Genomic DNA, 24,622 nt, shown 5'->3' with positions numbered 1-24,622 from the left:
AAATTAATGCTTATTGTTATGCATAATGATTATTTGTATTATCATCATCTAAAAATATGAATGCATATTCATATTTTTTAAATAATATCACTGGAATATAATAATCAGTTCCTCCGATCTTTATTCCACTTTCAGGAACTACTTGGATACAGGAGATTGTAGACCTGATACAGAACGAGGGAGACACTGAGAAGAGCAGACAAGCTCCCATCCACCTTTGACAGCCTTTCTTGGAGTGGGAGAGACCAGAAAACACTGGTAAGTCTCTAATTTTAAAATCATAACCTTCACATAAAAATGGACAATTAGGATTGAAGAACTCAAAAACCTAATATACTGGAAAAAAACAAAACTTCCCTTTGGTCTCTAATTCTAAATACTGCATGAAACTTATCTTTTCTTGTGCAAATCTAGGTGGGTCCCTTCACTTAACACTTATTTAGCCCTAATGCTTAATAGAGAGGTATTATCTACTGAGCGATGTGTTGTGAGTTAAGGTGTCAAGGAATATCTACCTGGTCCTCTCCAGCAGAGTCTCAGCTTTCCCGTGCAAGAGCCCAGTGCCAACTTCAAGAAGCCTGGCACCACGGACCCTCGTGTCCAATGTTAGAGTTTGCAATGCACTTTCCATGGAAAAAAATAATAAATTGTATAGTCATAGTTAAGATTTTTATAGCACACACCATGTGTCAGGCTTTATTCTAAACATTTTCCATGTACTAATGAAGTTAGTCTTCACAACATGTTTGTGAGGTGGCTACTATTTTATACCCATGTTACAGATGAAGAAACTGAGACCAGAGAGGTTATGATTTGCTCAAGGTCTACAATAGGTAACTGAGCCATGATTTGAACTCAGGAATTCTGTTTCTAAAGTCTGTGCTCTAAGCCACTAAGCTTCATCGTCGTGTTTGTGTGTGCCTGTGTATGTATCTGTATGTGTCTGTGTGTGTATCCACGTGTGTATCTCCTGCATGAGCTCACACCACTCACCACATGACAGACCAATAGGTGTTGGGGCAAGAAAAGCGATTTTAGAGCTCCAACTGACTGAGTAGGTGGTGGACTGATGTCCTAAGGAAGCACCTTGCCTTAGGGAAGAAGGACCAGAAGGGTGTTGAGGTCAGGAGGTGACAACTGACCTCAGACATCCAGATGTCAGCGAGGGCCAGAGGAGGGCAGTCAAATGCCCTGTCCGTGGTTAGTTGGCTCCAGCCATTTTGCTGACGTGGGCCTGGCTGTGATGTTCCTGTAAGTCCTTAGCAATCCAGCTGTCATTTTTGTACATAATTCTTTATCTCCTCAGGGAGGCAAGTTTCAGATGAGGGACTGCTTGCATCATTCCTAAGCCATGAGCAAGATTCCTTCTGATGGTTAATGAGCCCCCGTGCAGGGCTGCAGGGCTGAGCAGAGGCTTTATACCCACAGATGAAGCACCAAAGGAGGCAGAGACAATATGGAGGCAGAGATGCCAAGTTTTCCTTCAGTTACAGGTTGGAGTTAAATAGCCTGTGGTGGACCAGCATGGGAACAGGAACCTGGTCATTTTTAATAATGCTGTTTCTACAGGATCTGTTCTAATCTGAAAAAGACTGATTTATAAACTCATCTTGGGAAAATGAATTAACAAATGAATGCTCATCATCTTGTTTTCTTTTTTTTCCTTTTTTGGGTAAGCCTAACATGTTTTCAAAACTGCCCTGTCTGTGTCACACCAGAGTGCCTGGGGAAAGTGGCATGTGTGAGAGTTAGAAACAGTGGGGCAGATTTTGAGATGAGTTCTAGGCTACACTATGTATCTGAGTCTGATCTCAGGAGCCATCTGCCAACGTGTCTTTGGGAGTCCTCAGGACCTCTACAACAGCCCTCACTCATCGCCTTGTTTGCATGGTGATTCAGCACAGAAGGAGGCACGTTCTGGGGGTTCAGGAGAAGCACGGTACAGCCTAAGCCCTGCCCTGTGCCCACTGCCCTCATCTGCTTCTGTGTCTCCACTCCTGATACTAAGTGGTACTACTGTATTCTTAGAGGCTGATGGGGTGGGCAATGGAGGGGGCTCTGTCTTAAATAAGACACCAAGTGAAGGCCAATGTATCAAAGATTTTAACACAAAATGCAACATAAGTACTAAGAACTAAAAATCCCAGAGACAAATGTCTTTTATCTAGAAGTGACAATGGCCTAACCATGACATAAAACCCAGAAACCATAAGTGAAACAAACTGACAAAATTAACTGCATAAAAGAAAAACTTCTCAAAAATTAAAGAATAAGCCAGAACAATTTTTCAGGAATTGACCTGGCTAATACAATGCCCTCCCCAAGGATCTTGAAAACTCATCTTCCTGTGTAACTACTGCCTCCATCCTTCCGGGAGAAAAACTGTAAGGTAAGTTTGAGACAGAAAATATTCAGAGATGGATTTTCCCCATAAGCATATTGATTGCATCAGAACCATTGTCTCGTCACCACCACACTGACTCTGCCAGGAGCACCAAAGGGGAGCCTCTGGGCGCTGTGATCGTCTTCCGTGCCCCCAGTCCCTTGTTGATGAGGACGGGCTCAGTGTGCACCTACACCGAGGAAAGGGAGAGGACAGCCTGCTCTTAGCCTCAGTCCTGAGCATCCTCAGCCCCTCAGTCCTGAGCAGTGCAAGGATGAGCACATACAGTTCAGACATGTTACACAAGCAGTCCAGGAATAAATGCCTGGAGGGTGAGAGAGGTGGGCTGCCAGTCCATATCTTCTTGACCTGCAGGCACATGATCTTTCCCCTGCTCTATGCTGCCTACTCCATGCCTACTACATGTACTCCTACCACGGTAATTTCCAAGCTGACCAGTGCTGGCCCGCTCCTGGTCAGTAGTATTTATTTAAGGAAGCAGAAGATGGCACTGGAGGAATCTTAGAAACAACATGTAGCATTATACTCCACGTTTTTTCACTCTCAATTAAACTGCCTCTTTCAATCATCTAAGGGTGTCTACAAGTTCTATTCATTCTGAGAGATGATTAAAAAAAAAGGTGAGTTGGTCAAAATTTTGTAAACATCAAAATTATTTTCCATATTGATGCAACTTCACATGCATCTTGAGTTGGTCAGTAAGGAATTCATTTCAGCTTTCTGGGAGTCCTCAGAGACCTTTGCTGCCCGTAGTCTAAGGAAGCACTCACCTACAGGCAGCATCTGCAGATGGCCCGGGCGCTGTGCCAGAGCAGCCCCTGGCCTTCCCTTCCATGGACAACCTTGTCAGTAGCTGCCCCTCCTAAACCCCTGCTTCTCTCGAGTGTATCCAGGGCCTTCATCGCCCTACCATGCTGACCCCAGTAGGTCTCGTGTGTCTAGACACCAGGAGAAGAAAAAATGGCTGAAGACAAATGTCAATATGTTGCTAGTGTAGGCAGAGCCAGGCCTGCACTGCGGTAACAGTGACAATCCGAGCACCATAATGAATGGGTGAAGCTGTCCCAGGAGCAGGAATGTAGGAGTACAGGACTTGGTGTCAAGGAGGGCTGGCGAGGGTGACAGGGGAGTAAACAGGAGCTTGCCAAGTGCCAAGGAAAAGAAGGGCACTCCCATCACCAGGAAAGCAGAAGCTAAGGCTCTTGCACTTGAGAAAATACATGCATGACTGAAAGGTGGGCAGAAACAGAGGCAAGGGCCTCATTGCCCTGCTAAGATGTTTGGGCTTTATGCTGTGGGTCCCACTGGCGACTTTAAACACAGAAGTGAAATAACCCATTTGCATTTTAGAAAGCTCCCTTGAGGACATGGTGGTGTGCGGGAGCCATCAGAACTGGGCAAGACTGGAAGCTGGATGTGAACAAGGAAACGGTGGCAGTCATCCAGGGCAGGAGCTGGGAAGACCAGAAGTGAGGCAGAAGCAGAGGCAGGCGGAGAACATCAAACATTTGGAATAGAGCGAATCTGCACGCTGGGTCAGGAACCGGCCATGGGAGAGGTGGAACAGTGGCTTCTAGTATGATTTTGTGATTGTGATTGTGGTGCGGGTGGTTCCCTCAACTGAAAGAGGGAAGGAAAGCAGAAGAGTCAGTCAGTCTGTAGGCAAGTGGGACTTTGAGCCTGTTGAATCTGAAATGCCTGTAAGACAGCCAGGGAGAGGTGCAGACCTAAATCACCTGTCCATAGCCTAGGACAGAGGCATGTATGAGGGACTAATCTGTGCGTTGTCAATATTTGAAATTTAAAGCAATGGAAAAAGACAACAAAAAAGCAGGAAAAGTAACCAAAATGAGGTCAAGCGTAGGCCCCCGACAGAGCCCTAAAGAAAACCAACATGCAAATCGAAGGTTTGAACTTTAGTGACCACAAACCCCACTGAAAATCTGAAGCCATGTCTCCATTTCTGACAAAGTACTATTGTGCATACTATTTCAGGGAGAGTGTTGGTTCACAACCTTCCTGGACACTTCCCAGGCATGATCTGAAACCAGCCCTGTACAAAGAAGGCAAAGAGGAGGGCTGCTCCAGGGTGGTAGGTGGCAGGTTTACTCAGCAGGGGAACTGTCATGGGCACCCCAAGACAAGCAGACCTCTGCACCCACCCACCAAATCTTAAAGTTTACAGAGAAACCTTCCCTGGGTTCATCACATACACTCCCCACAGGCTCATCACCACATCACTGGCTCAAGGCTGCATCATGGGGCCTCTCTGGGAGCAGAGAAAGCAGATGAAAGATACATTCCAAAAACAGGGGAGGGAGGAAGGAGCCTGTTTGCCAGGGTCCAGCTCACTGGTCAGCCAGGGTCATGTCCTCTCATTCGCCAGTTTAAGATCTGCTGATTTAAGAAAAGAATGGCAGTTTTAAGCAGGCACTGAAAAAGGATAGCCAGAAAGATTGCTGGAGAGCCACAAATGAAGGGCTGCTGCAGAAGGAGGGGCCTTGGAGCTGGTTGGGCAGAACCACGCACGGTCTTGTTCACCAGGTCAGAGCTGAGAGCTTGATCCTAACAGCCATGTACACACACTGAGAAGTTTTATACAGGGGAGCAACTTGATCAGATCTGCATCTCCACAAGATTGCACTGGCCACCTGGATGATGAGAGGAAGAGAACAAAGTTGTGTTCATGGCCTTTAGGACTTGGTTCCTATAGACACACGCAGATGTCATGCACATTGCCAATTTCTACCTCCTTCTTTCATTTATGCCCTGTTTCTTCCATTTCTCCTCACCCCCTTAGTTGACCTATGGGGCAAGGAATGCCAAGGACACCATGGTGTCCTACTTCTATTTCAAAGGATCAACAAAGTACTCCCTGCCCCAGGAAGCTGGGATGCGTACTTTGAAGCATTCATGGTAGGCAAAGGTAAGCCAGGAGAACAGAACCAAGCAAACTGAAAGGGTGGGGGATGCAGGCAACGTGCCTGAGACGTGGGTGGCCCTGGCTGGCTCTCATCGGAGGTCAGCGGATCTGCTTCCAATGATGACACATCATCCACTGAGTGAAGATAAGCAGTACCGCAGGGAAGCTGGCAATAAGAAAAGGTTCCAGCTGCTTTAATTTTTGAAGCAAGGTGATAATATCCAGAATTATAGGGAATGAGACCAAGGCTCAGTCAGTCTGAGTGAACTCTAATTCCCTGCTGGTGAGAGTAGGGCTGGAATCTGAACACAGGCAGTTCTGGTTCAGCTCAAACCCGTGTGCTTGGCACCATGTCAAGCCCGCCCAGCAGCAGGCACGTTCAGCCAGAGAGAAGGGTTCTGTCCGTGAGCAGGTTTTCCAGCCACAGCAGTCACATTGGTGCTGCGGTGGCCCATGGCCTGTGGCACTTTGGGACCACAAACGAGTCACCACAAGTTTCTTAGAGTTTTTCTTAATCTCAGATACTACTAGAGGTTAGATCTAACTTCAAATACTTTTAATGCCTCAACGCTTCTCCTAAAGAATATTTAAAAAGTGATTAAATTATTGAAGCTGAGTAAGGGTTTGTGGAGGTTCATTCTATTATTCTCTCTATTCTCATGTAGACCTGAATGGTTTCATATTAAAAAGATTTTTTGAAAGTTAAAAAAAGTAATTTAAGCAAACCTTTTTAAGATTACACCTTTTGGGAGGTACAGTGTAACATCCACTTGGTTTATACTGTGAAACTGAATTGGCAGCTTTACATGATTAAAACCTAAACAAATATTCACACTAAGTCACTTGATTATTCAAGCTCAAAAATGTATAACTGAGTTAACTTTCATTAATCATTAATTTTGTCCTGTGGAGAATAACTGCCCTCCACAGCTCTCCTGTACTGAAGTCCTCCTCTAAAATAATTGTGAACAAACTTAATAAAGGATTTCTTTCCGTTAGTTAACAGTCCGCCAGTCAAGTATGGAAGTACAATGCCTTTAATTCCATTTGGATTTTCGCGATCCTAAGAGACAAAAATTACTATTACAGTTTGTTCCTTGTGAGATACATTTTGAGAATGATCTGTTTGTCTCCTGAGGTGTTACTGCTTTGCTGTCTTCAATAAATCTTGTTGTGGATGTTCTGACACTGACGTCACAAAGAGTAGCCATAAGAGAGGGGCTGATCGGGCAAGCTGAGAGCACGGGGGGTTGCGACAGGGTCGATGATGTCAACTTCATCCAGCAGCTACTCTTCACCAGACACTAGTTATCGTGCTGTGTCCCAGGCACTACGAGACCAATGCTAAATATGTGGTAGGTCACTGGATCATGAATGATTCTTCTCATCTTAAAAAATACAGTTAAATAACAACTGACGCTGCCGTCCCTGCCCCACTGCTGCCCCCTTTCATTCACCCCACTGACTTGGGAGGCCGACTCACACTTGCTCTCCTCAGCTTCTCGTCCGTTCTCCCGCTGCACCACAGCAATGTGCCCAGACCGGTGACCTCCACGTTCCTGAACCCAGTGGCGGTGCCCCATCCTCATGTCGTCTCCCCCAGCTGGCCACTCTCCCTTCACTGAAATGCCCCGGGCAGAGGCCCCCAGGACACCACCCTTGCCTGGCCTTGCTCTCTCTCTGACTGCTGCCCTGAGTATCCTTGGCTGGCTTCTCCTTGCCTCCTGGACCCTGAGCCTGGCTCCTCTCTTGTTTCCTCCTGCAGTCACTCCTCGGGCAATTCCAGTCACTGCACAGCTCCAGATGGCATCCATCTGCTGGTAACTCCCAGATCTGCCCCAAGTCCCAGCCTCGCCGGGTGCTCCAGACTCAGTGACTCTGCTGCCACGTGGCTGTCAGACGAGGCTGCACACATCCCAGTCCAAAGCCCCATCTTTCCTCCGGGCCTGGCCTCAGCAGGCTTCCAGCACTTGGTTACCTGCGGCTCTTCCCTCCTCAGCTCCTGAACCCAGCCTGAGCCACTCTCACACACCCGTCCAGTCCATCAGCACCCCTGCCGACCCTGCCTTCCAGATGTACCCAAGTCTTGCCAACCCTCCACGCTTCTCCTGCTCCCCTGGGCCACACTGCTGCTGTACCTTCCCAGATAAACAAAGAGCCCCTGCCCTTGCCACACAGAAACCAGGGGATACTGTGGAAAGGGAAGGCAGGCCGCAGCGCTCCTGTGCTTGAAGCTCCTCCCTCAGAGGACACCAGGGCCCTTCCTGGAACCACCAGGCCCCCGGGGCTGGGCCTCCAGCCTCCCCCCATCCCCTTACCCTCCTCTCACCCAGCCCTTGTCCCGCTGGCCTCCTTGCCATTTGCTCCACCCAGGGATGCAACTTCCTTCTCTGTCTCAGGATTTCACTCAGTGCCACCTTCCAAGAGTCCTTCCCCGGCCAGTCAGTGGACAGACTGGCCTCCTGCGTAAGCCCAGCACTTCCTTGCTCTTACCCACCTCATGTTATGATCGAGTACACTGCACAGTTCACATCCTCACCTTCTCTGCCCTGTGGCCTGCACATCCACAGTCTTTCCCACCTGTCTTGTCCACTGCTCTATCCCCAAGGCCTTGAACAGTGCTGAGCACACAGTAGGCTCCGTGGAATAAATCAGTACATCTTAATGTGAGGCAGAAAGACAGAAATGAGCAGGATGGGAGGGAGAAAGGGCCCCCCAAAGATGACTCAGGGAGTTTATCAGATAGAACCAGAGAGCCAGAAATGGCTCTGAGAGTTAATCAGATGAAGCCACAGGTCCAAGAGTAACTCAGGAAATGTCCAGGGTCCCCCCAGATAAGAAACATCACAGACACAGGAACGGCACAGGCCTTGTCCCCATTTCACCAAACAGAACAAGCCTAGAGAGCTGACAGCTGTCAATCAAGGCCCTCTCTGCCCTGCCAGAACCACATAAAAGAAGCCTCAGAATGAGCACCCAGGCCTACCTGTCTCACCTTAGGTGGGCCCGCTCTGCTGTTCTCTGCTGAATGCATTAAAACTTACTGGCTTTCTTGACTTTGGTCTGTCGTCTCACTAGATCTGACTTCCCTGCAACCCTGAGCCAAGTCCTTTCCTTCCTAACATTAACACTATCTAGGGAGGTAGTTACTATTACTCATCGTCTTTTAGAGACAAGGATTTAAACAAAAACTGAGGCTCAGAGAGGTTAAGTAAAGGGCACAAGGGCACACAGCTGTGTCAGAGCTGGGATTTGAACCCAGCCTGAGAGTAATCCCTCCAGCTTCCAGAGGAAAAAAAGTCCAGAAAATGGGTGTAAGAGGTGTGGACGCCAATTCTCCTGCCCTAGATGGCGCCATCCCGCCCATTTCTGTCTTTCTGCCTAACCACACCTTCCACTTGTATTCTCAGGAAACAACCACTTTGGCCTCTGGCTTTTCCTGCTCTCACCTGCTCACGGCCCAGACCTCTCTGTGTCTCCCTTTCAGTGACATGGGCGTCCTGGTTTGACCACATGAAAGGCTGATGGAGGAAGAAAGGCTGTCATCCCATTCTCTATCTTTTCTCTGAAGAAATGATTAATGTAAGAAATTTACTTGAATCTAGACCTCACAGTATTTTTTTCTCAGAATTAAAGATCCATGATAGAAATGAAGTGTAAGAACTTAATGTCAGTCTCTCCCTGCTTCTGACCCACAGACAAGGGAGGAGATGGGATGAGGTGTCAGAGACCTGAAAGGACCAGCCAGGGGACTCAAGGCGTAACAGTGCAAGAGTGGTGCTGAGAGGACTCCTCTCATATTTATTGATCAAATGGTTGTTAACAACAATAAAATTCTGTACAGGGGACTCAATACACAATCATTCATCAACCCCAAGCCTAACTCTCAACAGTCTCCAGTCTGCTGAAGCATAAACAAGTTCTTACATAGGGAACAAGTTCTTACATGGTGAACAAGCAAGGGCAGTCATATCAGAGAAACTGTTTCAGTTTTGATCACGCATCATAAACTACAAACTATCAAGTCAGATATGATCATTCATTTGATTTTTATACTTTACATGTGAATCTCACACTTATGCAAAATATTTTGCATGCTAACTTGAGCCTCTCCAACCGCCCTGTAGTAGAGCCCCAACCACGGCCCAGGTGCCTCCTTCAGGGTCTCTACCTCCCCACTCATTTGTGCTGACATCTGAGGAGAAGAATCAGGAATCTGAGCCAGAAAGAACTAGTGAGCAAGGAGAGCACTGTTCCTTTTGCTTCCCGACATTATTCAGGTTTTGTCACTGTGAATAAGCATTCCCCCACAGCCCGTGTAACCCAGGTCTCCCAGTCTATGTGAAGTCAGCCTGCAGCCCTGGCCCACACGCAGCCCCCTGGGCGGGTTCTCCGAGCCTCGGTGATGGACGTCAGTAGCCCCACGTGCCCCTCACCAGCCTTCCTCTCACCCCTCCGGGGAAGACAGAGGCATCGCTCCTTTCCGTCTGCTTGGCTTAGGTCAGAGGCCCCCCCGGGGCCAGCACAGCCACCGCCTCCCCCAGCCCTGTGCCTGAGTGAGGAGTGCAGGAGCTGCCAGGGGGATGGGGCAGCTGGGCCCCCCAGGGCACCCCCACACCGACCTGGACCCTTTTCCTTGGCCTTCGGGTGAGGTAGAGCCTGTCTCGGGGTGTGGGAGGTGCTCCTGAGGCCCATGTGCAAACAGCTTCCCCAACAGGCCCCGGAGCACCATGTGCAGAACAGCTTTCCAGCAGGTGGCTGGGGGCCGCACACACTGGTGTCTCTCTGATCACGGGGGTAAGCAGCTCTTGTTTATTCTGACAGCCAGCCACCTGTTCTGCCAAACAGCGCCTTGCCTGCCACTTGGAGAAGTGAAGAATAGTAGGTTTCCCAGAAGAAGCCCTCCTCAGGGTGTGCCTTAGACTACGCTACCGCAGGAGGGAACACCCAGTGCTTATTGATTAGACAGCAGAAATCTACATATCATCATATGCATAACTTGCTAGAGTTAATTTTAAACATAAGCAAACAGGCTTTTTAAATGCTGGTTTTAAGTGTTTTAACCATTATTTCCATGCTTAGTTCTCCAAGATTTGATGAACTGTTGTTACATTTTTTTCCTTGATAAAAAAAAGCTAGTACATGTCTTCTGCTCTCCCCTACAGGATCCAAAACGTGAAATTAGAAAAGTGATGGAATTCCTGGGGAAAAACGTGAAAGAAGAGATTTTAGACAAGATTGTCTATAACACTTCATTTGATGTAATGAGAAAGAACCCTATGACCAACTACATAAGCAGCAGTAAAATGAATCACGGACTTTCTCCATTCATGAGAAAAGGTGATATGTCTTCCCTGTGATAGTAGGAAAAACATTATCAATTCATAAATAGTTTTCTAACCTTCCAGCTCCATGAGTCACTACATACAGCGTCTGCTGCAGGAAGTCCCTGAAGCCGCATCCAAGAGCTCGCCCATAGGATGCGGGATCCACAACCAGAGGCCCACTGGGAGCTCTACACATGGTTCCCTGTCCCTTTTGAAGCACGTGAGCATATAGAGGTTTCTGAGAAGAAACTTGTATAATTCTGCTTAATTCAGAGCCTCAAAAACCCTTTCTCAAGCAAAGTCGTTCATGTCAGGGAAGCTATATGGAAGACAGTGGCAAAGGTCATTGGCCTTAGCGGGTAGGGCCTTAGAAGTCACTTAGCCAATATCACTTCACAGAGAGTAACCATGAGGTCTCAGTGGGTCACTGAGCCCAGTCAGAACCAGGACCTTCAGCCAAAGCCCAGATACATCCTGTGCTATCACACTGCTGACTCCTCAATGGAGACAAAAGTTGTAGTACTTTCAGGGAAAAAAAACTATTCTAGTAGCATTTATTTGATAAAATAAGCAAAAACCTAAGGCTCAAAGAAGAAATTTTCTAATTTGATCATTGATTAACCTAATTTTCTTTTTTTATTGAAAAAGTTTATAGTCTATTTGTTCATATATACATATTTATATGCACAGCAACATAATATACATGCTGGAGTTTTTCAGAGGTTTTTGAGAGGGTTTTTCCAGCTTTATTTAGGCATGATTGAAAAATAACGATTATACACATTTAAGGTATACAACATGATGTTCTGATATGCATAAACACTGGGAAATGATCACAACAATCAACCTAATTGACATTTTCATCACCCATAGAGTTGCCCTTTTTGGTGGGGGAGTGAGAACACTTGAGATCTGCTACCTTAGCAAATTTCAAGTATCACCATGCTGCACATTAGGTCTCCAGAATGTATTCACCTTATGACTGAAAGTTTCACCCTTTGACCAACATCCCTTTTGCCCAAACCTGGAGCCCCTGGTGACCACTATTCTACTGTGTGATAGGAATTCAACTTGTTTTTAGATTCCACATGTAAGCGAAATCATACAATTATCTTCCTGTGTCCAGCTTCATCCATGTCACCAATTCATGCATGTCACAAATGCCAGGATTTCCTTCCTTGTTAAGGCTAAATTATATTCTACTATTCATACCACATTTTCTGCGTCCATTTACCTGTCAAAGGATATTGGCTCTTGTGGATAATGCTGTAATGAACATAGCAGTGCAAATATTTCTTTGAGAGTGATTTTATTTTCTTTGGATAAAATCCAGAAGTGGGATTGCTGGGTCAAATGGTAGCTCTATTTTTAATTTTTGGAGGCATCTCCATATTTTCCATAATGACTGTACCAATTTATATTCCCACAAATAGTACACAAGAGTTCCTTTTTCTCCACATCCTCAATACTTGTTGTCTTAACTTGTTGGTAATAGCCACCCTATCAGGTATGAGGTGGTATCTCATACTCTTGATTTGCATTTCCCTGATGAGTACTGAGGTTGACCATCTTGTCATTGGCCTATTGGCCATGTGTCTCCTTAAGAAAAGTACCTATTCAAATCCCTTGCCCATTTCTTTACATGGTTTACTTGGTTTTTTGTTTAGTTTTTTTTTTTTGCTGATTGTGGTTTATCAGTTCCTTATAAACATTTGGTTCCAAATATTTTCTTTCATTCCATACAGTGACTTTCATTGTGTTGATGGTTCCCTTTGCTGTACTTAGAAGGCTTTTGGTCGGATATCATCCCACTTGCTGATTTATACTTTGGTTGCCTGTGCTTTCGGTGTCAGATCCAAAAAATCATTGCCAAAACCAGTGTCAAGGAGCTTTTCCCTAGTTATCTTCTAGGAGTTTACAGTTTCGAGGCCTTATGAATAAGCCTTTAGGAGTTGATTTTTATCTATAGCATAACATGAGGGTCCAGCTTCATTCTTTTGCACATACCTATCCTATTTTCCCAGCAACATTTATTAAAGAGATGACCCATTCCCCACTATATATTCTTGGCTCCTTTATTGAAAATTCATTGACCATAAATATGTGATCATATGTGTACCTCCAAAGACCTTCTGGGCTTTCTAGTTAGTTCCCCTGATCTATGTGTCTGTTTTTATGCCACTGTTTTAATGCCTTTATAATATGATTTGAAATCAGGAAGTGTGATGTCTCCACCTTCCTTCTTGATCAGATTAAATAGCTGTAGCTATTTGGGGTCTCTGGTAATTCTATACAATTTTAGGATTGTATTTTCTATTCTGTGAAAAATGCCATTGAATTCTTTTTTTTTCTTCACTTTTTATTGTAATATTTTAATATGCTGAGAAAAGTCCTGTTACATTTAAAATTCTTTTTTTTTTTTACCAATGTAATATTAATATACACTCTAATGAAGGTTCCACATGAAAAACAATGTGGTTACTACAGTCACCCATATTATCAAGTCCCCCCCATACACCATTGCAGTCACTGTCCGTCAGTGTAGTAAAATGCCACAGTCATTATTTGCCTTCTCTGTGCTACACTGTCTTCCCCATGATCCACCCCACACCATGTGCACCAATCATAATATCCCTCAGTTCCCCTCTCTGTACCTCCCCACCTAGCCTACCCCCTTACCCCCTCACACTCCCACACCCCTCCACTTTGGTAACTGCTAGTACCTTCTTGGAGTCTGTGAGTCTGCTGCTATTTTGTTCCTTCAGTTTTGCTTCATTGTTATACTCCACAAACAAGGGAAATCATTAAGTACCTGTCTTTCTCCGCCTGGATTATTTCACTGAGCATAATGTCCTCCAGCTCCATCCATGTTGTTGCAAGTGGTAGGATTCGTTTCTTTCTTATGGCTGAATAATATTCCATTGTGTATATGTACCACACCTTCTTTATCCATTCATCTACTGATGGACACTTAGGTTGCTTCCATATCTTGGCTGTTGTAAATAGTGCTACAATAAACATAGGGGTACATACATCTTTTTGAATCTGAGAACTTGTATTCTTTGAGTAAATTCCTAGGAATGGAATTCCTGGGTCAAATGGTATTTCTGTTTTTAGTTTTTGAGGAACCTCCATATTGCTTTCCACAATGGTTGAACTAGCTTACATTCCCACCAGCAGTGTAGGAGGGTTCCCCTTTCTCTACATCCTCACCAGCATTGGTTGTTAGTCTTTTGGATGTTGGCCATCCTAACTGGTATGAGGTGATATCTCATTGTGCTTTTAATTTGCATTTCCCTGATAATTAGCAATATGGAGTATCTTTTCATGTGCCTGTTAGCCATCTGAATTTCTTCTCCAGAGAATTGTCTGTTCATATACTCTGCTCATTTTTTAATTGGGTTATTTGCTTTTTGGGTGTTGACACATGTGAATTGTTTATATATTTTGGATGCTAACCCCTTGTTGGATATGTCATTTACAAATATATTCTCCCATACTGTTCGATGCCTTTTGCTATGCTGATGGTGTCCTTTGCCATACAGAAGCTTTTTAGTTTGATATAGTGCCATGTGTTCATTTTTGCTTTTGTTTCCTCTGCTCCAGGAGATGCGTTCAGGAAGAAGTTGCTCATGTTTATATTCAGGAGTTTTTGACTATGTTTTCTTCTAAGAGTTTTATAGTTTCATGACTTACATTCAGGTCTTTGATCCATTTTGAGTTTACTTTTGTGTATGGGGTTAAACAATAATCCAGTTTCATTCTCTTGCATGTAGCTGCCCAGTTTTGCCAACAGCAGTTGTTGAAGAGGCTGTCATTTCCCCATTTTATATCCATGGCTTCTTTATTGTATATTATCTGACCATATATGTTTGGGTTTATATCTGGGCTCTGTAGTCTGTTCCATTGGTCTATGGGTCTGTTCTGCCACTACCAAATTGTCTTGATTACTGTGTGCTGGGAGCCATGCTACTCAAGCTGTGTAGCGAAGCTCAGGCTGGAAGAAGACCCCCGTAAGGCAGGGGCCTTTGCAGCTGGCTCCCTCTATTACCCACCTTGATTTTGTTATTTTCCATTATACTATTGGCTTTGTTTTTACTTGCATTGTTGCCAAAGACTAAGCTAACCTTTGCTAAACAGCACAGAAATGATGAGAACATAAACTTCCCAAAAGCTTTTCAGGACAGTGCTCCTGAAGAATAGAACACGCAGGGCCAAATGGTGATCTTAGCATAAAGTACCAAAACCTGCTATTAGTCAAACATTGACCACCCCATTTCCACCGAGAATGCCCCACTTGTTTACAATGCTAGTGAAACTAGTGATGGAAAGTTTTATAGAAATAGAGTCATGAGAAAATATTGAATAGAATAACCCTGTTGACACTTAATTAATCATCTCATGTTTTCTTCCCTCTACTACTTCTATAGTTTGTTTTTCTTCTTTCCTAATCACAGCCCTTTACTAGAATTTATGCCTCAGCTTTACTAGAATTTGTGCCTCATACATAAAATTACCAAATACCATAATTTTCCAGAAAGTAAAGATACCTCAAAACAAGTGCTGGGCATAGAAGCCACAGAGCATAAATCTGCAAAGAAGTGAAAAACTAACCTTTTCAAAGAATATTACTTCTCTCTCACCAGCTTTACATCTCCCTGTATGGCCCCGTAAGATGGCTGGTTAGCCAGAGACAGGTAAGATTCCTCAAGGGAGGAACAACCTAAGACAGGCACAGTCACAGGGAGGCCATCAGGTGAGAAAATGGGGGCCAACAGAGGTGAGGCTTAGAACCTCAACCCCCCAGTTTTGAGAGAAATCTTCTACACCTGTGTATGTTTTGTTGCCCTTGTTCAGCTTGGATTAAGACCTGGTCTGTAGGCACAAACCTGATCATCTACACCTGCCTTCTTACAGTTCTAAATCATGCTTTCTATCTATATCTTGCATTTACCTACTACATTAACATTTTATTAGATTCACATATAAAGTATAAAAATCAAATGAATAATCATACATTATATTGACGTGATTGTTTATAGTTTAAGGTTTGTAGTTAAAAAAGAAACAGTTTCTATGATATGAATGCCCTTGTATTGTTCACCATGTAAGAACTTGTTTAGTCTCTGCAGTAGTGGAGTCATGGAGACTTGTGTAGCATATGTTAGGGAGATTTTAGTATCCACACAGAAGAAAGAAAAATGTAGATAAGAAGAAGAAATTTAGTTTGCTGCCTACTGTGCCCTATAAAGGGGTATAAGGTAAAGATATGAATTTATGATTTTAGATTGATTATAAATTTATTAAAGCCTCTAAGAATATTTTTGTGGGAAAGAATCCTAGCTAACTGTGGCACTAGGTGACCTGTATTTTACCCTGAGCTGATAAACTCCATAGTCACTGCTACATACTGCAGGCTCCTACGGTCACATGCACTACCTAGAAACTGTGTTGCATAGAAATGTAAAACACAATAGAGTACATGTTAATAAGAAAAGTTCCAGTCAAAGAACAGAAAAACAATCACCTGTCTAACGCTTGACCAACCATGAATAGATTAGAAAGTAAAAGAAAGAAAAAAGCTTGCCTATACTTATTAACCAACTGCCTATACTAATTAATCATCAGAAAAATAAAAAATAATCATATCCTTGTGCAAAATAGTATAAATAAAGCTGTCATCGACACTTTGTCAAGAGACCACCTCCATCTGACTCCGTGTCCTGTCTCTCCATGCACCGACTCCGTCTCATCCTTTTGGGCTTCACCGCCGCCCCCCCCTGCTGGAGCTGGACTCCGGCAACTGTGGCTTTGTAGTAGAGCTTGAAGTTGGGGAGCATTATCCCCCCAGCTTTATTATTCCTTCTCAAGACTGATTTGACTATTTGGGGTCTTTTGTTGTTCCATAAGAATTTTAGAACTATTTGTTCCAGTTTGTTGAAGAATGCTGTTAGTGTATTGATAGGTATTGCATTGAATCTGTAGATTGCTTCAGGCAGAATGGCCATTTTGACAGTATTAACTCTTCCTATCCATGAGCACAGGATGTATTTCCATTTATGGGTGTCTTCTTTAATTGCTCTCATGAGTGTCTTGTAGTTTTCAGAGTATAGGTTTTTCACTTCCTTGGTTAGGTTTATTCCTAGGTATTTTATTCTTTTTGGTGCAATTGTGAATAGAATTCCTTTCTGATTTCTCTCTCTGCTAATTCATCATTAGTGTATAAGAATGCAACAGATTTCTGTGTATTAATTTTGTATCCTGCAATTTTGCTGAATTCAGATATTAGATCTAGTAATTTTGGAGTGGATTCTTTAGAGTTTTTTGTGTACAATATTATATCACTGCTAACAGGGACATTCTAACTTCTTCTTTACCAATCTGGATACCTTTTATTTCTTTGTGTTGTCTGATTGCTGTGGCTAGGACCTCTACAACTATGGTGAATAAAAGTGGAGAATGTGGACATCCTTGTCTTGTTCCTGATCTTAAAGGAAAAGATTTCAGCTTCTCACTCTTAAGTATGATGTTGGCTGTGGGTTTGTCATGTATGGCCTTTATTGTGCTGAGGTACTTGCCCTCTATACCCATTTTGTTGAGAATTTTTATCATGAATGGATGTTGAATTTTGTTGAATGCTTTTTCAGCATCTATGGAGATGATTGTGTGGTTTTTGTCCTTCTATTGCTGATGTAGTGGATGATGTTGATGGATTTTCTAATGTACCATCCGTGCATCCCTGGAATAAATCCCACTTGATCATGATGGATGATATTTTTATGTACTTTTGAATTCAGCTTCCTAATATTTTATTGAGTATTCTTGCATCTATGTTCATCAGGGATATTGATCTGTAGTTTTCTTTTTGTGTGTGATGTCTTTGCTTGGTTTTGATATTAGAGTGATGCTGGCCTCATAGAAAGAGTTTGGAAGTATTCCCTCTTCTACTTTCTGGAAAACTTTATGGAGGATGGGAATTAGGGCTTCACTAAATGTTTGATAAAATTCTTTGGTGAAGCCATATGATCCAGGAGTTTTGCTCTTAGGTAGTTTTTTGATTACCAGTTCAATTTCATGGCTGGTAATTGGTCTGTTCACATTTTCTGTTTCTTTCTGGGTCTGCCTTGGAAGGTTATATTTTTCTAGAAAGTTGTCCATTTCTTCTAGGTTATCCAGTTTGTTAGTATATAATTTTTCATAGTATTCCCTAATAATTCTTTGTATTTCTGTGGTGTCCATAGTGATTTTTCCTTTCTCATTTCTGATTCTGTTTATGTGTTTAGACTCTCTTTTTTTCTTGATAAGTCTGGCTAGGGGTTTATCTATTATGTTTATTTTCTCGAAGAACCAGCTCCTGTTTTCATGGATTCTTCCTATTGTTCTATTCTTCTTGATTTTATTTATTTCTGCTCTAATCTTTATTATGTTCCTCCTTCTACTGACTTTGGGCCTCATTTGTTCTTCTTTTTCTAGTTTCATTAATTGTGAGTTTAGACTTTTCATATGGGATTGTTCTTCTTTCCTGATAAGGCCTGTATGGCAATATACTTCCCTCTTAGCATGGCCTTTGCTGCAGCCCACAGATTTTGCAATGTTGAATTATTGTGGTCATTTGTCTCCATATATTGCTTAATCTCTGTTTTAATTAGCCATTGATCCATTCGTTATTTAGGAGCATGTTGTGAAGCCTCTATGTGTTTGTGGGCTTTTTCATTTTTTGGCATAATTTATTTCCAGTTTCATACCTTTGTGGTCTGAGAAGCTGATTGGTACAATTTCAATCTTTTTGAATTTACCAAGGCTCTTTTTGTGGCCTAGTATATGATCTCTTCTTGAAAACGTTCCATGTGCACTTCAGAAGAATGTGTATCCTGCTGCTTTTGGGTGTAGATTTCTGTAGATGTCTGTTAGGTCCATCTTTTCTAATGTGTTGTTCAATGCCTCTGTCTCCTTACTTATTTTCTGTCTGGCTAATCTGTCCTTTGGAGTGAGTGGAGTATTGAAATCTCCTAGAATGAATGCATTACATTCTATTTCCCCTTTTGATTCTGTTAGTATTTGTTTCACATATGTAGGAGCTCCTATGTTGGATGCATAGATACTTATAACAGTTATATCCTCTTGTTTGATTGACCCCTTTATCATTATGTAATGTCCTTCTTTGTCTCTTGTGTCTTTCTTTGTTTTGAAGTCTATTTTGTTTGATACAGGTACTGCAAATCCTGCTTTTTTCTCCCTATTAGTTGCATGAACTATCTTTTTCCATCCCTTCTCTTTTAGTCTGTGTATGTCTTTGTGTTTGAAGTGATTCTCTTGTAGGCAGTATATAGATGGGTCTTGTGTTTTTATCCATTCAGTGACTCTCTGTCTTTTGATTGGTGCATTCAGACCGTTTACATTTAGGGTGACTATCGATAGTTATGTACTTATTGCCATTGCAGGCCTTAGATTTATGGTTACCAAAGGTTCAAAGGTAACTCCTTGCTATCTAAGAGTCTAACTCAACTCACGTAATATGCTATTACAAACACAATATAAAAGTTATTCTTTTTCTCCTCCTTTTTCTTCCTCCTCCACTCTATATATTATGTATTGTATTCTGTACTCTTTGTCTATCCCTTGATTAGCTTTGGGGTAGTTAATTTAATTTTGCCTTTTCTTAGTAATTAACTGTTCTACTTTCTTTACTGTGGTTTTATTACCTCTGGTGACAGCTATTTAGCTTTAGGAACACTTCCATCTGTAGCAGTCCCTCCAATATACAACGTAGAGACAGTTTGTGAGAGGTAAATTCTCTCAGCTTTTGCTTATCGGGAAATTGTTTAATCCCTCCTTCAAATTTAAATGATAATCTTGCTGGATAGAGTATTCTTAGTTCAAGGCCCTTCTGCTTCATTGCTTTAAATATATCATGCCAGTCCCTTCTGACCTATAAGGTTTCTGTTGAGAAGTCTGAAGTGATCTTTTTTCTCTCTCTGGCTGCTTTTAATAGTCTGTCCTTATCCTTGGTCTTTGCCATTTCAATTATTATATGTCTTGGTGTTGTTTTCCTTGGGTCCCTTGTGTTGAGAGATCTGTGCACCTCCATGGCCTGAGAGACTATCTCCTTCCCCAGATTGGGGAAGTTTTCAGTAATTACCTCCTCAAAAACACTTTCTATCTCTTCTTCTTCTTCTCCTGGTACCCCTATAATATGAATATTGTTCCATTTGAACTGGTCACACAGTTCTCTCAATACTTTTTCATTTGTAGAGATCCCTTTTTCTCTCTGTACCTCAGCTTCTTTGTATTCCTCTTCTCTAATTTCTATTTCACTTATTGTCTCCTCCACCGTATCTAATCTGCTTTTAAATGCCTCCATTATATTCCATAATGATTGGGTCTCCAACTGGAATTCATTCCTGAGATCTTGAATATTTTTCTGTACCTCCATGAGCATGTTTATGATTTTTATTTTGAAATGTCTTTCAGGAAGATTGAGGAGTTCCATTTCACTTGACCATTTTTCTGGTGTTTGTGGGATTTTGGTTTGAACCAGGTTCCTTTGACATTTCATATTGTTATGTGGCACCTTCTAGTGCCCAGAAGCTCTACTCTTGAGCTGCTTAGCCCCTGGAGCAATGTCAGGGGTTGCAGGGGACCATGCCAGTGCCTGGGAGTAGGAAAGAGCTATTTCCTGCTTCCTGGCTATTGTGCCTGTCTCCACTGCCAGAACCAGTGGGCCAAACACACATTTGTAATCCTCTATGCTTTGCATTTGTAGCTGCTGTAGGCAGATCTTCCCTCTGGCCGGCCTGACACCAGGACAGGGCTGCCAGTTTGCAAGCCAGGTGCGGGCCAGCTGGGATGAAGGTGCAGCAGGCTGCTTGTCATGGTGGGGTCCTTGGAACTGTGTAGTCAGCCAGGGGGATGGAGTTCCTGAAGCTGCTGGGCAAAGTGCACCCAGACAATTTTGTCCACCTCTCCTTCCTCCTGAGCAGCAAGCTCTGTGCAATCCTTGCACTTTTAGTAGCCCTGTTGCTGTTAGGAAGTCTCTCAGACTGCCCACCTTTCCTTTGTCCCAGAGCAGCCAGATGTGGATCCCTGTTTTCCACAAGTGGCTGGAGTCTCAGTCTCTCCAAGTATTCTGCCTGTCTTAGTTTTCCAACCGCACTAATCACCAGAGCACCATGCAATGTAGGTTCCTGCTCCCAGAGCAGATCTCCAGGGCTAGGTGTTCAGCTGTCCCAAGCCTCCACTCCCTCCTCACTCCATTTATCTTCCTCCCTCTGGTGAGCTGGGGTGGGGTAAGGGCTTGGGTCCTTCTGGATCACAGTTTTGGTACGTTACCCTGTTCCATGAGGTCTGTTCTTTTCTCCAGGTATATGCAGTCTGGCGCAACTTTCTTTCCTGTTGCTCTATCAGGATTAGTTGTATTAATTATATTTTCATATTGTATGTGGTTTTGGGAGGAGGTCTTTGTCTCACCTCTCACACCACCATCTTAAATCACATTTGCCATTAGATTCTAATACGGATTACATTGAATCTGTAGAGAGCCTTGGTTGGTATGGACATTTTAACAATATTAATTCTTCTAATCCATGAATACAGGCTATTTTTCCATTTGTGTCTTCTTCACCTTCTTAAATTAATATTGTTTTCAGTGTATAGATCTTTCACCTCCTTGGCTATGTTTATTCCTAAGTATTTTATTCTTTTTTATGCTACTACGATGGGATTTTTTTCATAAGTTTTTGTTCAGATAGTTCACAGTTGGTGTGAACATAAAATGCAGAAGATTTTTGTGCATTTGTGTCCTGCAACTTTACTTAACAGTTTTTGTAGGGTGCGCATATTCTACACATATAATCCTCTCATATGCAAACACTGATAATTTTACTTTTACCTTTACATTTTGGATGCCTTTTCTTTTTCTTGCCTAACTTCTCTGCCTAGGACTTTAAGAATTATGTTGAATAAAGTGGCAGGTATGAGCAACCTCACTTTGTTCCTGATCTTAGAGGAAAGCTTTCAGCTTTTCTACACTGAACATGATGTTAGCTGTGGACTAGTCTTATATGACCCTGCTTATGTTGAGGTACATTCTTTCTATATCTAATTTGTTGAGTGTTTTTGTCATGAACAAATGCTAGATTTTGATAAATGCTTTTTATGCATCTATTGGAATGATCATATGGTTTTTATCTTTCATTTAATTAATGTGGTAATTTGTGTATGTTGAACCATTCTTGCATTTCAGAGATAAATCCCACTTCATTTTGATTTGTGATTCCTTTAATGAACAGTTGGATTTGATTTGCTAATATTTTGTTGAAGATTTTTGTGTATCTGTGTTCATCAGGGATATCAGCCTATAGTTTTCCTTTCTCATAGTGTCCTTTTCTGGCGTTGGTATCTGGGTAATGCTGTCCTCATAAAAACAGACTGGGAGCGTTCCCTCTTTGATTTTTTGGAAGAGTTTTAGAAGAATACATATTAATTATTTAAATGTTTGGTAGAATTCACTAGTGACACCATCTGGTCTTGGAATTTTACTTGTTGGGAAATTTTTTATTACTCATTCATTACTTACCCATTACTGGTTTGTTCAGATATTCTATCTCTTTTCTTTATTTTTTAGATATAATTAATCTACAATTACATGAGGAACATTATGTTTACTAGACTCCGCCCATCACCCAGTCCTCCCCACAAACCCAATTACAGTCACTGTCCATCAGCATAGTAAGCTGCTATAGAATCACTACTTGTCTTCTCTGTGTTGCGCAGCCCTCCCAGTGCCCCCCACACACATTATACATGCTATTTGTAATGCCCCCTTTCTTTCCCCACCCCCCTTATCCCTCCCTTCCCACCCATCCTCCCCAGTCCCTTTCCTTTGGTAACTGTTAGTCCATTCTTGGGTTCTGTATTACTGCTGTTGTTTTGTTCCTTCAGTTTTTTCTTTGTTCTTAAACTCCACATACAAGTGAAATCATTTGGTACTTGTCTTTCTCTGCCTGGCTTATTTCACCGAGCATAATACCCTCTAGCTCCATCCATGTTGTTGCAAAAGGTAGGATTTGTTTTCTTCTTATGGCTGAATAATATTCCATTGTGTATATGCACCACCTCTTCTTTATCCATTCATATACTGATGGATACTTAGGTTGCTTCCATTTCTTGGCTATTGTAAATAGTGCTGTGATAAACATAAGGGTGCATATGTCTTTTTCAAACTGGGCTGCTGCATTCCTAGGGTAAATTCCTAGAAGTGGAATTCCTGGGTCAAATGGTATTTCTATTTTGAGCTTTTTGAAGAACCTCCATACTGCTTTTCACAATGGTTGACCTAGTTTACATTCCCACCAGCAGTGTAGAAGGGTTCCTGTTTTTCCACAATCTCTCCAACATTTGTTGTTTTTTGTCTTTTGGATGCTGACGATCCTTACTGGTGTGAGATGATATCTCATTGTGGTTTTAATTTGCATTTCTCTGATGATTAGCGATGTGGAGCATCTTTCCATGTGTCTGTTGGCCATCTGAATTTCGTCTTTGGAGAACTGTCTGTTCAGCTCCTCTGTCCATTTTTTAACTGGATTTTTTGCTTTATGTTTGTTGAGCTGCATGAACTCTTTATATATTTTGGATGTCAATCTTTATCAGATCTTTCATTTATGAATATATTCTCCCATACTATAGGAAGCCTCTTTGTTCTCTTGGTGGTGTCCTTTGCTGTACAGAAGCTTTTCAGCTTGATATAGTCCAACTTGTTCATTTTTGCTTTTGTTTCCTTGCCCGGGGAGATATGTTCATGAAGAAGTCACTCATGTTTATGTCCAAGAGATTTTTGCCATGTTTTCCTCCAAGAGTTCTATGATTTCATGACTTACTCAGGTCAGGTCTTTGATCAATTTCTAATTTACTTTTGTGTATGGGGTTAGACAATGATCCAGTCTCATTCTCTTGCATGTAGCTGTCCAGTTTTGCCAACACCAGCTGTTGATGAGGCTGTCATTTCCCCATTGTATGTCCATGGTTCCTTTATCATATATTAATTGACCATATATGCTTGGGTTAATATCTGGACTCTCTATTCTGTTCCACTGGTCTGTGGCTCTGTTCTTGTGCCAGTACCAAATTGTCTTCATTACTGTGGCTTTGTAGCACAGCTTGAAGTTGGGAAGCAAGATGCCCCCTGCTTTATTCTTCCCTCTAGGATTACTTTGGCTATTTGGGGTCTTTTGTGGTTCCATATGAATTTTAAAACTATTTGTTCCAGTTCACTGAAGAATGTTGTTGGCATTTTGATAGGCATTGCATTGAATCTGTAGATCGCTTTAGGCAGGATTGCTATTTTGACAATATTAATTCTTCCTAGACAAGAACATGGGATGAATTTCCATTTGTTAGTGTCCTCTTTAATTTCTCTTCAGAGTGTCTTATTGTTTTCAGGGTATAGGTTTTTCACTTCCTTGGTTTGGCTTATTCCCAGGTATTTTATTCTTTTTGATGCAATTGTGAATGGAATGGTTTTCCTGTTTTCTCTTTCTGTTAATTCATCATTAGTATATAAGAAAACAACAGATTTCTGTGTATTAATTTTGTATCCTGCAACTTTGCTGAATTCAGATATTAGTTCTAGTACTTTTGGAATGGAGTCTATAGGGTTTGTTATGTACAATATCATGTCATCTGCAAATAGTGACAGTTTGACCTCCTCTTTACCAATCTGGATTCCTTGTATTTCTTTGTTTTGTCTGATTGCCGTGGCTAGGACCTCCACTACCATATTGAATAACAGTGGGGAGAGTGGGCATCCCTGTCTTGTTCCCGATCTTAAAGGAAAAGCTTTCAGCTTCTTGCTGTTAAGTATGATGTCTGTGGGTTTGTCATATATGGCCTTTATTGTGTTGAGGTACTTGCCCTGTATACCCATTTTGTTGAGAGTTTTTATCATGAATGGATGTCAAATTTTGTCAAATG

General features: G+C 42.4%; 1 pseudogene; it reads left to right on the top strand.

Annotated features, from left to right (window-relative positions):
• LOC118929535 (sulfotransferase 1C4-like) overlaps positions 1-24,622 on the top strand; it is a 37,582-nt pseudogene that overhangs the window by 3,001 nt on the left and 9,959 nt on the right.

Source organism: Manis pentadactyla, chromosome 2, assembly GCF_030020395.1.
Source record: "Manis pentadactyla isolate mManPen7 chromosome 2, mManPen7.hap1, whole genome shotgun sequence".
In the NCBI taxonomy this organism is placed as follows: Eukaryota; Metazoa; Chordata; class Mammalia; order Pholidota; family Manidae; genus Manis; species Manis pentadactyla.
The sequence above is the reverse complement of the archived record's forward strand: the minus strand, read 5'-3'. Positions and strand labels throughout refer to the sequence as shown.